The 14,891-nt window shown below is 38.3% G+C and overlaps 2 long non-coding RNA genes across 2 annotated transcripts in view; one reads left to right on the top strand and one right to left on the bottom strand.

Annotated features, from left to right (window-relative positions):
* Positions 1-14,891, top strand: part of LOC112204196 (uncharacterized) — a 182,413-nt gene that overhangs the window by 149,842 nt on the left and 17,680 nt on the right. The window lies entirely within an intron of this gene.
* Positions 11,859-14,891, bottom strand: part of LOC107976410 (uncharacterized) — a 37,967-nt gene continuing 34,934 nt past the window's right edge. Inside the window, exon 3 of the long non-coding RNA XR_001720364.4 lies at positions 11,859-13,434. This is a non-coding gene — a long non-coding RNA (uncharacterized LOC107976410). The remainder of the gene's footprint in view (positions 13,435-14,891) is intronic.

Here is a 14,891-nt window from a genome sequence, read left to right as displayed (position 1 = left end):
AAGAAACAAAGAAAGGAAGAAAGAAAGGGAAATAAAGGAAAGAAAGGAAGAAAAGAAAAAAGAGAGAGAGAGATTATATATTTCTCTTGCTCAAAAAACATACCTTTTCTAGAAGGAGTCTTTTCTCCCAGCCTGAATTTCAGAAATCTCCATAGTCTGGCCCCAGATTTATCTACCACTGCATTCTAAATTGTGTAGTCCAATCAACCTGAAAGAGTCCCCATTCTTACCTCTATGTCTTCATTTATTGTAATCTTTCTGCCCATCTGGGCTGCCTCTTTCTCCACAATGTCTATAAAAATTGTATCTCTTCTGTGACGCTTTTCTAGAACACACCAGTTAGATATAACCACTTTTTCCCCCATGTGCTTATTCCACTGACAGCATGTAAGAGACATTTTGAATTTTAAACTATCTCTCATAGTCTAAATTTAGCTCTTTGAGCAATCAAGTATACCTTTTCAGTTAACTGCCTGCCTCATAAGTGATCTCCTTTTTTGAACGTGTCTTCTTCCCCATACCAGGTGAGTCCTCTGCAGCTGTGCTTCTACCAGATTAGCCTTTCTTGGAACATAAGCCAGTCAATCGGGAATGGAAACCTGATCATGCTGGGCTGGCTAGATTCTCTCTCCAGAGACTATGTACTTGGGACGACAAAAAAAAAAAGCTTTTTAACCTACGTCTGTCTCCTAAATGGAGGAGCTGGGAACTAGAGAATTGTTGCCCACAACCAGTAGTAATATACCTGTGAGAGTGGGTCCCACCAGACTGACCTCTTTGCTTACATTAGTAAAGGCAGCCCTGGCCGGGTATGGTGGCTCACGTGCTGGGAGGCTGAGGCAGGCAGATTGCTTGAGCTCAGGAGTTTGAGACCAGCCTAGGCAACATGGGGAAACCATATCTCTATGAAAAATGCAAAAATTAGCCAGGCTGGCGTGGTGTCATGCGCCTGTAGTCCCAGCTACTTGGGAGGCTGAGGTAGGAGGATCGCTTGAGCCCAAGAAGTTGAGGCTGCAGTGAGCTGTGTTCACAAGACTGCACTTCAGCCTGGTGACAAAGTGAGACCCTTGTCTCAAAACAAAACAAAACAAAACAAACAAACAATAGAAAAAGGTAGCCCTCTAGGTAGGTGCAGCTTCAGATTCTGGGCCCAAATGTATAATGTGTGCAGTGACCTTGGGTAGCCATAGTACTGTCCTTTATAGCTACAGAGGCAGAAAGCTGGGCTGCTGAAAGAGCAGGATGGACCAGATATGTGAGGGCAAAAACAAAGAATAAACAGAGAGAGAGAGAGTACTTGAGAGTGTGCTGCTGTCGGTTCCTGTCAGCTTTCCTGATACTGGGTATAGACCCTATAGAAACACTGTTGCTTGTGTTTTTCTTGGGAAAATCCAGTATTCTTTCAATAAACTCCCTTTTTAGTTCAAGGGCAAAATAATTTCTGTTTTAGGCATCTAATCCCTCAAGGCCCAGGGTAGCTTTTTAGAGTAACTAGCAACATCAGGCATCTGGTGGACACATGTTGAATGTAGATTGGACCACTGGTTTTTAACCTTGACTGTAGATTAGCAATACCTGGAATGCTTTTAAACCTACCCATGCCTATGCCCTGGTTTCTCTTCAAAACGAATAAACCTACCCATGCCTGCATCACACGGGAGACCAGTTGAATTCAAACCGGGTTAGATGAGCGGGCACACACATTGATATTTTTTAAAGCTTCCTTTAACCCATTTGAGATCAGGGTTTATCTTCATTTGGTTAGATGTCATAAAACTATATATACTGAGGGAGAGCTGGTACCATACTAAGCCATTTTCATTTACTAACTCATCTATGTTGAATCAGTTATCAGATTATACCATCTGAGGAAAGACTCGAATAGTTAGGGTAAGGGTTGCATTGGGAGTGGTGGAGGCAAGTGTATAAAAGAAAGGAAAGACAGGCACTGAGTTTAGTACATATTTGTACCAAACAGCAAATTACCAGGGCACAAGGAGTAGCTGCATAAGCCAGCAGCAGATCAAGCAGAAGGAAACGGGGTTACCATCATCTATTTCATTTCAAAAATATGAAATTCTAATTTTAAATATATATATATTTTAAAATTTGCTACAATTTTAGTTCGAAGGTCAAGCCAAGACAATGTGACATCCTGGTGAGATCAGCATAATCTCTAGGTCAGCATTAAAGCCCTTTATCTAATTATTAGTTCTATATCAATAATTTAATGAGAAATGTCATTATTAGGAAGCAGCATAAACTTCTAAGAATACTAAAATGTATATTTTTAAGGCTCTTTTCTTGATTTTTCCACACCTCTCCCTGAAAGCAAATATGACTACATCCTGCTTAAAATGTTAGTACTGTGCCTCTTCTTAATGTATTGTCTTGTATTGTGGCTGTTTCAGTGCTTGTCTTTTGCCTTCTATTAATTACAAACTCCTGGAGAAAGCAGTCATGGTTTTAACCTTTGTAGCCCCCATAAGAACCATTCTTCAATTTACAGCATGTTACTTTTATGTGTTGTGTTAGACATATCAGTCAGGCCTACGTTCTGCTGCAAATAATGGTAAACCCTACCACAGTGGCTGAAACTATGGCTTTATTTTTCTCATATAACAAGAAATCCAGATATAGGCAGGCCAATGTTGGTGCAGCTTCTCAAGGAAGCATTAGGGACACACATTCTTCTCACCTTCCTGCCTCTGCTGTCCTAAGTATTTAGCCCGTCATTTTATGGTTACTAGTTACCTGCTGCACCTCTAGGCACTGCATTTGTTGAAGGCAAGAAGGACACAGGTTCAAAAGACCAAAAGGGACTGGGCACAGTGGCCGTCTGTGTAATCCCAGCATTTTTGGAGGCCAAGGGGGGAGGATTGCTTGGGCTTGAGAGTTCGAGACCAGCCTGGCCAACATGGTGAGACCTCGTCTCTACAAAAAATACAAAAAAATTAGCCAGTTATGGTGGCACATGATTGTAGTCCCAGCTACTCGAGAGGCTGTGGTGGGAGGATCACATGGGCCTGGGAGGTAGAGGCTGCAGGGAGCTGTGCGATTGCACCACTGCACTCCAGCCTAGATGACAGAGCAAGACCCTGTCTCAGAGAAACAAACAAACAAAACAAAACAAAAAGACCAAAAGGAACATTCCAGTCCAGTCTATCCTAAAAGTTTTCCTGGAGTCCCAGCCAGTAACAGCTTGTTGATCAGAACTAGACACATGGTTACTCCTGGGCCAATACTGGAAGACGTCTAGGAAGAAAGAAATTGTGGATAGGGTTGGGTCAGCCAGAAACATTGTACCACAAGGTTTGAGTCTAATTGGAGCTGAAATGAATACAAAGATTATTTGGCACCCCCTACTGAGATCTGACAGTTGAGAAGACAGTGGCCCAGAAACGTCTGAGATCCATAGCCAGATAATGGTAGAAGAGAGACTAACCAAAGATTCAGTTATTATAATTCCTAGGCCATTTCACATTCCATGTAGCTATACATGGACCATTAGAACTACCTGTTTTAGAAGCTACAATTCATTTCCAAAGATGGAATTTAGAACATTGGAACTTTATTTCAGCTGTCTGCAAAATAACCTCCCCCTTCCTATAAATCTTCAAAGCAACAAGTGGGAAGAAAGATCCTGCAGTCCTCTGACTTGAAAGAAGACAAAATAAACTGTTCAGAATTTGTGTAGGACATGTCCTTCATCAGCTGTCCTCTTGCTCTTTATAATATGGGAGGTTGTTTTTAAAATCTCAAATGCATAACAAATTCAATAAACAATGAACATTCAAAAGTGTTCAAGTATAATCCCAGTTTGCTCTTCTTCCTTAGTATACACTGCCATTTAAATTTTTTCCTAGAAAAAAATTTTAAAAACGTATTGTTGCTATCAAATGACCTTAATCCTGGTCCTTGGCCAAAAGCTAAACAAAACAAAAAAGGCTTTATTAAGTGTATACCATTGAGAGAATTATCAATCATAATTTTTTAGTTTCCCTGAATGACCAGTTCTAGCTCCCTAGACATGATATGCACATTGCAGCAAGAAAAATAAAAATGTGTCTTCACTTTAAACAACTAATTTTCTACAAAAGTGTTGATTATTACTTGTCTATAGCTGTGTGACTTTTAATCATTATGAGTGTTAATCAAGCACCACTAATACATCTTTGTGAAGTATGATAGTTTCAGTTCCTATCCTCTAAGAATGTACAATATGATATGTCAAAAACAGAAGCACGCAAGCTAAATTTAAGCTGGGTATAGTAGAGACTCTTTATATAAACATGTCATTGGAAGCTCTTCTAATACCACCATTATAGGCTGCCAGTGTTATAATAAGCTTTTTTCATCACAGTAAAAATGAGAGTCAATAAAGTCAGGTTTATACAACTAAAGTTTAAAGCTACTCAGACCAAGGTTCACATCCCATACTATTATAGACCAGGATATTTTACTTCTTTGAGATCAGTTCTCATCTATAGTGGGGGTAAAAATAAAAGGCTCCAGTTATTGAATTATAGCAAGAATTAAATAAAATAAGCTTAACATAGTTTCCCACAAATAGTAAGTGCTGAATAAGTAATAGCTATTGTTATGTTTAGGTTGATATAATTAAACAAGACAGTAGATACATGTCTTTGAAATAGTAAATCATGTTAAAACAAATCAGTTGTATTTTTATCATGTTCAAACATGTTTGGGCCTAGATTATGTGGACTTATAATTTTTCATAAATATGTCAGTAGCCTTATACATATATGTTTAGCATATATGTTTTTATATCATTCATCTATCTGCTGTAATGTGCAGCTATTTTATACCACTTTAAGGATTTATTCAGCAATAATCTGGCTACTACCACCAAACTCTGTTAGGGAGAATGATTTCTATGAGAATTTTACTTCATAGGCTATCATTTTAAATAGAGGGAGGTGCAGCAAAAAGATGTTTTATCATAAATTTTGTAATAACCCTACATAGTTTTCCCAAGTCAATTTTAATCTGTTTGGGGTGTGTAGTTTATCGGTTATATTTCAGTTTCCATGTCAACAGATGCAATCATTGCATACACATTCTGCAGCTGGGTAGACAGGCAGTCTCCTCTGAGACTTCAGCTTGCAAATAAAGCAGTGTGTGAGTAAGAGGCAAGCATTCTTCTCCAGGAGACTTAGCAATGCACTTCTAGGATACCAGTCTCAGGTGATAGCCAAAGCAAGGCTTCCAAATACAGCTCTTTCTCCAGGTTTCTCATGGAACAATTGAGACATCTTTAACCAGGGCATAAAGACACTTCCACTTCTGCTTTTAGAATTTGGTACTTAGGTTAAATAAAACACAATGAAAAACTGTACACTAAGTACCTGGTTCTCATCCATCTCTTAGGATTTCCTGTGTTTCTGAAGTGGAAATTTATAAAAACACAGTTGAGTTGTTCTGAAAATAAAAGTTAAATGATGAAAAATAAAGTCGTAGAAATCACCGCAAAAAGTAGGAACCAAAGAAACTTCTGTAACAAAAATTACCTAAGATTCTTTCATGATACTGTGAAACTGAGATTCTGCATTCATTTGAGCTACTTCTAAACGCAGTGAAATATTTTATATGTAATTGATGCAGTTAAAGGAAAAATAATTTTACTTTTTGTTACGGAAAATTTTCAAACGTACACAATATTAAAGAGAATAATGAAATGAGCCTTTATAAACCCACCTCCCAATTTATCAGTTATCAATATTTTGGCACTTGTTTTATCTATATACCCTGCACAAATTTTTTGCCAGATTTTATCAAAGTAATCATGTAATTTCACTCATAAATATCTACATCTCCAACTGATAAAGATATTTTTTAAAAAGTAACAGTTATGCTGTCATCTATAACAGCTAAAAAATGAACAATACCTAAATATTTAAAAATTCTATTTTAAGTTAATAATATAAAAGAGATTGATGTTGACAGTTGTATATTATGTTAAAGTCATAAATAAATTACTTCCATAAAAATTTTTAAATTATTTATTTTTCCCACGGAGAACAAAATACTTTGTAAACATTGTTTGTTGTCCTGGGTTTTTCTCACTCTTTTTCTAGAGGAGGGATATATAAACTTCTAGTTAGTTCTTGTCATTTTACAATAACAAGGATACCCGTTAAAGAAGCTAATCTTTGCTAACTGACATAACATCGGGGATTCTCTGATTCTATCTTCAGTTCCTCTTCAGTTGGCCCAGAAGTAAGTACCAAGAAGTTATCATTTCCATATGACTGTCATTGCTTAAAACTAGCTAGTATGAGCAGGACGGTGGCCATGGAAGTCGAAATTCGCTAAGGAGTGTCAAACAACTCACCTGCCGAATCAACTAGAAGAGAAAAAGAGAAGAAAAAACAAACAAACAAAACTAGCTAGTATGTTCATGAAACCTATCTGTTTCATTTAAGGCCATTGACCAAGCTGTTTCTCCATGAAAACCTTTCTCTTAGAACGACTCGTGTTCCATTTGTGGAGTACCAGTCTGCCTTTGCCTTTCCACTTATCAACTTCTGTAGAGGGTCTTTCTGATGTTTCCCTTGTCAATGTGTTTGTGGCTTCTCTGCCTCTTTCTTTAGCTTTGCGGATGTCTTTATCTGCCTCATTTTTCTTTTTCCCCATTTTCATCTTTTGTTTCCTCTCTAATCTCTGCTTCTCCTTCCTAGTTGTTAAATTTATTGAATATTAGGCGATATTTCCTATTCTTAATCTTCAAAATAGATGACAGAGGATAACAGACATACATGTAAAATGTAAAACTACAAAACTCCTAGAAAACAAAATCGGAGAAAACTTAGATGACCTGGGGTATGGCAATGAGTTTTTCAATACAACACCTAAGGCACAATCCATGAAATAAATAATTGATAAGACAGACTTCAGTACAATTCAAAACTTCTGCTCTGTGGAAGACAATGTCAAGAACATAAGAAGACAAGCCACCGAATGGAAGAAAATATTTGTAAAAGACATATCTGATAAAGGACTGTTACCCAAAATACACAAAGAAATCTTGAAATTCAACATTAAGAAAACAAACAACCTGATTTTAAAATGGACCAAAGACCTTAACAGACACATCATCAGAGAAGCCATATAGATAGCAAATAAGCATATGAAAAGATGCTCCACATTACACGTCATTAGGGAAATGGAAACTTAAAAATGAGGTAACACTACACATCCCTTATATGGCCAAAATCCAGAATACCAATGACACCAAATACTGGCGAGTGGAGGAACAGGAATTCTCATTCATTGCTGGTAGGAATGCAAAATGGTGGAGCCACTTTGGAAGAAAATTTGATGGTTTCTTACTAAACAAACTTTACCATATGATCTAATAATCACAATCCTTCATATTTATCCAAAGGAGTTGAAAAGTTATGCCCACACAAGAATACTTACACAGATATTTATAACAGATTTATTCATAATTGCCAAAACATGGAAGCAACCAAGATGTCCTTCAGTAGGTGATTAGATAAGTAATCAGTAATCTATGGTACATCCAGACAACAGAATAGTATTCAGCACTAAAAAGAAATGAAGTATCAAACCATGAAAAGACTGAAGGAAACTTAAACGCATGTTACTAAGTGAAAGAAGCCAAGCTGAAAACGTTGCATACTGTATGATTCCAACTACGTGACCTTTTGGAAAAGGCAAAACTATGAAGACAGTAAAAAGATCAGTGGTGCCAGAGTTTGGAAGAGGAGAGAGGGATGACTAGGTGGAGCACAGGGTATTTTTAGAGCAGTGAAGATACTCTGTGGAATACTGTAACGATGGATACATATCATTATACATTTTTCCATAGAATGTACAACAACGAGAATGAATCCTGGGACTTTGGGTGATTGTGGTGTGTCAATGTAGGTTCATCAATTGTGACAAATGTGCCAGTCTGGTGTGGGATGATGATAATGTGGGATGTGGTGCTTAAGTGGAGGCAGGGAAGTGGGGGAATTTGTATAGGAGATATCTGTATCTTCCTCTTCATTTTGTTGTGAACCTACAACTGCTGTGTAAAAGACTCTTTAAAAATAAGAAATAGATAAAACAAAGTCCTTTAAAAAATTAATTTAAAAATAGATGAGATAAACGTTTGGGGCTTCTCTAAAAGAAAATAAAATTGTTTTTCACTTATTTTTTTTTCTTCTTTCAGACTGGTAGCTCTCTTAGCATGTTTTGTTAGAATACATATTTAAGCATTCTAATAGTTAGCTAGCTATACATTGTATGTTTACTGAAGATGATTTCCAAAGAGCTCTAAGCAGTTTTGTAACTGGGAATTTTATTCATTCTCATGGCATGCGTGCTCATAGGACAAAATACATTGTATGATGCTCTGATATTTGGAAAGGGTCATAAGGTTTAGAGAGCTTCAAAACATCACTCAGCAGATGAGTGCAGTCCCTTTGCTAGTGCTCAGTGTTTTACCTAGAAAATTTGTAGTTATTCCAATTGGATTATGTCATTAAATACAGATCTTGTCAGCCTTGTTAAACCCTTACATCTAGAAGGTGTCTTAGAGACTAGCCTAAAATTCTTTCATTTTACTCATTGGGAAATTAAGACTAAGGGAGGCCAAGGATTGCCTAATAAGTTAGAAATGGAGTTAGAACTAGAATCTCAGTTTCCTGACTACCAGTCCAGTACTTTCTAGAACTTTCCCTATAATTTTGGGAAATACGGAATATGTTGCATGGTGTGAGAGGGCAGTGCTTGCTCTCATCAGTATAACACACTCTGTGAGTTGTTTTCCCAGGGTCCCTGATCCTCCCACACTCTTTAAGCCAATGGGGTCTAGAACAAAGGATTACATTAGGACAGTGGCTGGAGCAAGAGTATGATGGAAGAAGGTTTAATTGGCTTTTGTTAGCATCATGCTGGAATGCAGCTAACGGTAATGTATTAATACGTCAGGATACCCTTGCAAGGGAATTTCAAAATAGAAAAATCTCTCAGTGGAGCAGAAAATATTGAAATAACTTGTAAAACAGCGTTCAAGTTTACATCTGTGAAAGGGAAAAGATGTCCATTCTTTCCTCCACCTTTAATGATTCACTGCATTTGTTGGCCTAATGCAGTTGTTGTCATTTTTATTCTGTTTCATTAGTAAGTCCCCAAAGAGCATGTCACTAGATTTGATTATATGATGACATGTAAATGAGAAAACATGCCACAATGTTTTTTGTGTGGATAAAGTGTCTTGCTAATAACAATGGGGAAAATAATAATATGCAGGCCCTAAATACTTGTGGAAGTGCTTTAATGCCAATGCCTTTTGCTCTCCAAAAGCAACCTCAGGACATATGTTTTGGTTTTCAACTCTCAAAATGGATAAGCTGTATTTTAAGGCACTGTTTTCAAAATTATTAGCTTTATTTATATTTATGTTTAAAAGAACTCCCTTTAATAATATTATTTCAGAAACAAATAAATAATAATAAATGACATCATTTCATTGAGAGAGTAAACAGTCAACAATTCATTGTAGTTTTTAAATAGGTTAGAATTAGAGTTACTGCTGAAAAATCACTGTTCTTCATTCTGTGTTTCCAATGAGAAAAATAAATCAATATTAGAAAATGTCATTTTGGTGAGGTTATTAACAACCTTAAATTACAGGGAGGTTCCTCTAAAGAGGAAAAAAGGATGATAAAACATGTCTACTTGAAATGGTTTCATAGTTTAAGCAAACAGCATAGCCAAAAAATGTCCCACCCAGCAGGAAATGGTAACAGCCTTAAAATAGTCCAGAGAAATAGACTGTTTCAACAAAAAGTTAGGGAAAAAAATCAACCCACGACATCAATTGAATTTTGACTGAGACTGTCAAAGATTTGGGCTGGAAAAACATAATGCTAGGGAATCTAAAACCCTTAAACAGTAGTGGAAAAATGCAGACCCTTGGGGAAAAAAATGTAGGATAATGCATAAAAATAAGGTATGGATACTGATCATATGTTGTAATTCCGTGTTTTTCTCTCACATTAAGCTTTGAGTATAAAACTGAACAATGTCACAATATAGCTACTTTATTCAATCTTACTAAAATATACTCACTAGAAGACATACTTCCAGATCTTTATACTTCACATCTAACTCATGCTGTGAACTACTAAAATTATCTTTACAAAAATATCCCGACACCCTGAAAAATGTTCGTAAATTGTAGTAGCTCCCCCTTCCCATTATAATATCAAACAATCAAGAAATATAAATAGTATGTAGTCACAGAAGTTTATATAATTGAAAGAACTGAGAACTTCAAAGTTGGTTTAAATGTTTATATCCTAGTTGCCAGTCCATGGGCTTGGATAGGTTATTTACTTTCTCTGAGCCTCAGTTTTCCTTATCTATCAGATGTGACTAAGAATATTTACCCTATTGGGTCTCCTTTACTACTTAAGCAAGATTACATATATCTTAGTGCATGGTAGATGCTCAGTTAATGTTTGTTTCTTCCATTTTTCTGATTAGGATGCAGCTTGAATTAAAACCTAGAATTTTTTTTTTTTTTTGAAACGGGGTCTCGCTCTGTTGCCCAGGCTGGAGGGAAGTGGCTTCTCCCACCTCAGACTCCCCAGTTGCTGGGACCACAGGCAGCGCCACCAATCCCAGCTAATTTTTGTATTTTTTAGTAGAGATGGGGTTTCACCATGTTGCCTAGGCTGTTCTGTAACTCCTTAGTTCAAGCCATCCACTGGCCTCAGCCTCCCAAAGTGTTGGGACTACAGGCACGAGCCACCGCACCCAGCCTAAAACCTGGACATCTTAAAAAGGAGGCCGGGCTGGGCACGGTGGCTCAGGCCTGTAATCCCAGCACTTTGGGAGGCCGAGGCAGGCGATCACAAGGTCAGGAGTTCAAGACCAGCCTGGCAACTCCATCTCAAGAAAAAAAAAAAGAAAGAAACAGGGCAGTGCTTTTTCCCCACAGATTACACAGACTGTTGTGATAAACTGGAAGGCCACCCTGGGAAGAAGGCTGGGGAATAAAGATTTGTCTAAAGAAAAAGAAGCCCTAATAAATTTTAGACTGTTCAGATGGATAGTGTGATAAGCAAGAAGAGGGCTGTGTATGTATTAAGCGTGGAAATGATGTGGCACCCCCTGTGTCTCTGACATCTAGTGTATCATAGGAATCTTGGTGGGTACACAAGTACTCTAACACACTGGGCTGGGTTGTGTTCTGCATTGCATTTTAATCTTTTCTTGCAAATCTCAATTTTTCTCAATAAGCCTGGTAACTCTTTTTTTTTGTGGGGGCAGGGGGGTGGTTCTTTAGCAATTTAATTCTCAATGTATGCCGTTGTGACATTTGTTTTACAAAACACAGGTAACAGTTAAGGGACTAGTTAGCATTTGTATAGAATACCGCCACCTTTTGGTTAGATTTCAATGAGAAAGGCAGATGCTTTAAGTGAGCTATCTGAAAATACGTTTTTACAAAACTCTGATTGGGCCAGGCAAGAGCTATCTCAAATACATTTACTTTTATATAACAATCCTATTCATGGTTGGATATAGCATTGTCTGGTCAAGATAAGAGTGTTTTCTCTTATTTTCTACATACTCAGTTTCTGAAAGTGCTCTGGGAATGCCACTCTTTCGGCAACAACTGGATAAGCCTAAATTGGTAGTTGTTGTCCTATGATATGGAAGGTTAAAATCACCGTGGATGGCCATTCCTACTTAAGAGATGATGTTTTGAGAAAACTAATATATCCTCATCAGCTAACTGAAGCTTCACCATACTTACTGCGTGTCATCACTCAGACATTGCCATGCGAGGTTTGTATTTTTTAATTTTATTTCTGGGCCTATCTTTAAGAGCTTGCTTTACATTTATCACCAGCTTTTTACAGATGAGAAAATTTCAACTTAGGTTAAACACAGGAAAAGTCACAGCTTGAGTGGGACAGAGGTGTCTTGGAAACCCTGTCTGATGACTCCAGAAACCATCTCAGAAGACGTACGTTGTATTCCTGAAATAGTCATAATTTATTTCCCCTGATGTCAACTCATCTTCTAAAGTAGAAAACAAGAACTGCCATGGCAAATCAGCGGGAGGCTGACCCTGTCTTCCATTCTTTCTTCACCTACCCACTCTTGAAAATTCCACGTGCTCCAATGACTTCAATCTACCCACTTATTCATCCTGCAACCCCTACCTTAGCCTCTCTCTCTCTCTTTTTTTTTTGAGACAGAGTCTCACTGTCACCCAGGCTGGAGTGCAATGGCATGATCTCGGCTCACTGCAACCTCTGCCTCCTGAGTTCAAGCGATTCTCATGCCTCAGCTTCTCGAGTAGCACGCCACCATTCCGGCTAATTTTTGTATTTTTAGTAGAGACAGGGTTTCACCATGTTGGCCAGACTGGTCTCAAACTCCCAACCTCAAGTGATCTGCTCGCCTCAGCCTCCCAAAGTGCTGGGATCACAGGCATGAGCCACTGCGCCTGACCCCTTAACCTCTCTCTTAAATTCAAATTCCAAACCCACATCAGTAACTTCTGGCTAGAATATTTCACCATTACAGAGATTAAACTTGACTAAAGTGGATGCTCCTTTTTCTGAAATAATTTTCCCTTCCTAACTCTCCCTAAATCACTCCTGATTTTTCCTTCTTCCTCTTCCCCCACATCATCTCAGTTACATAATCCAATTAGTTGGTTAATTGATTTAGCTCTTAAATATTTATTGGATGCTCATTTTGTCCCCAAGCACAGGGCTGGGAGCTAAGAATTTATCAACGCAAATCCCTGCCCTTGAATGGATTTCAGATTCTTACTTAATGTCTTTCACATTCAATACTTTCTTTCCATGCCCACTGGCAATGTTTTAATCTAACTCCTTGTCTTGTCAGGCCTGGTCCCTTGCAGGAGTTTCCTAGCTGGTGGTTTATCTGCTTCTATTCTCCCTCCTTGTCCCCAGGCTCGCCCCCATTCTTAGACAGTACCTAACCTTTCTATTTGTTACTAGCAGGAAACTCTTTCTGAACCCTACTTGGGAAGGTTCTTCTTTGCTCATATGCTATTAATTGTTGTTATTGCTGGCAGAATTACGTTCAAACCTATTAGTCTGTGTTTTAAGGATCTTTACAATCTGCTCCTCCATTTTCAGCCCTACTTCTTACCATAGGAATAGTTATTAAAGCATGGTCTTAGATTTCTTCAATCAGAATCACATAGGTATCTTATTAGAGATATAGATTTCTTGTCTGCCAGTGAATCACTATCTTGCGCTACATCTGAGAAATTGGAAAGCAGTCTCTGACATCCAGGAGCTGGCTGGGCTTCGCAGTGAGGCCATGATGTACTTCTGTTGAACACAAGTAATTTCACAGAATGCCAACATTAGACAAGGCTGTTTGGTGATCATGATGACCAATCTGTAATCAAGAAGAAACACAGACAAAAACAAGAACATTGTGCAAACCAGAAGAACAGACAAATATCCCCCATCCTGGCGAGTATGACTGCCTGTTGCTTCTTTACCAACTGCAGTTTCAGCATTCTTTGGTTTGTCCCACCTTCTAGATAAAAATTATTAAGATAATTATAGAAGTGCCTCTGTTTCGTGACAGCACCTAATCCAGAGGAAAAGCCTGTTTCCTTGGACCCTCCTCAAGTTCACCTAGTACAATTCCAAATCCTTTTTAACACCTTTTTATGGAGACACTCCATGGGTTACCCATGGTGTGTAATTTTTCTCTTTGTAATTAATCCTTCAACTACAGATATGTCCCTGGTGGGCTTTGGCTGGAGGGCATTTGACAGATCACATGAATTTTCATTTTACTGAGCTCCTAAAGTAATTCTGAAGTTGAGATTGAGAACCACTGCTACAACCAAGCTGTTGTCTATGTTTTTCTGTAAACAAGTCATATGCATTCTTACTTATCTAATCCTTCTAGCCTTTAAAGGTAACTTATTTTTTGTTTTGAGACAGGGTCTCACTCTGTTACCCAGGCTGGAGTGCAGTGGCACAATCATGGCTCACTGCAGCCTTCACCTTCCAGGCTCAAGCCATCCTCTACCGCAGCCTCCCAAGTAGCTGGGACCACAGGTCTGTGCCACCAAACCTGGCTAAATTTTTAATTTTTTCTTTTTTTGTAGAGACAGGGTTTTCCCATGTTCCCAGGCTGGTCTCCAACTCCTGGGCTCAAGCATTCCTCCCACCTCGGCCTCCCAAAATGCTATGATTAAAGATGTGAGCCACTGCGCTGTGCCCAAGATAACTTATGTCTTCCTTCATCACTGAGGGTCCCTGAGCTGCCATCTCACATCATCTCCCCTTCACTGAACTCATACCAGTGACACCCACTTGGAACCAAGTACAGACATTGTATTGCTCCTCACCCTTTAACATTCAGTTCATGGCCTTTCTCTAAAAAACTATGGCTGTTCAACACCAGACCTTCAGAGAAAAAGCAATTCCAATCGCATCTTCCTGAACCCTGCTTCGCAAAGTCGCTTTTTGGCTCATACATCTTTTGTGACTGCTATTGCTGGCAGAATAAAGTTCAAACATTTCAGCCTGTTATGAATGAACAAGCTGGGCTGTTTAATATCAGACACTTCAGAGCAAAAGATAAGAAAGAGAGTGAGTTCTAGAAATACTGTCTCTCTGCCAGGGCCAAACCTAGGAAGAGTCCCCAAGGAAGGTTCCAGAGGACAAACAGGAGATGAAAAATCTGGCTTTGATGAATATGAAGGAGGAAGGTAATAAGTGAAGAAATGAATGAAAAAGAATGAATGAATGCTTGTGCTCCTAGTGAATTATTTATCATCAGACAAGCTTGAATAGCCCTACATGCTGATTTCATTTCTTTCAGGTGTTTTATCT

This window comes from Pan troglodytes, chromosome 7 (assembly GCF_028858775.2).
Source record: "Pan troglodytes isolate AG18354 chromosome 7, NHGRI_mPanTro3-v2.0_pri, whole genome shotgun sequence".
NCBI lineage: Eukaryota > Metazoa > Chordata > Mammalia > Primates > Hominidae > Pan > Pan troglodytes.
Note: the sequence above shows the minus strand (reverse complement) of the source record. Positions and strands in the feature narration are given on the sequence as shown.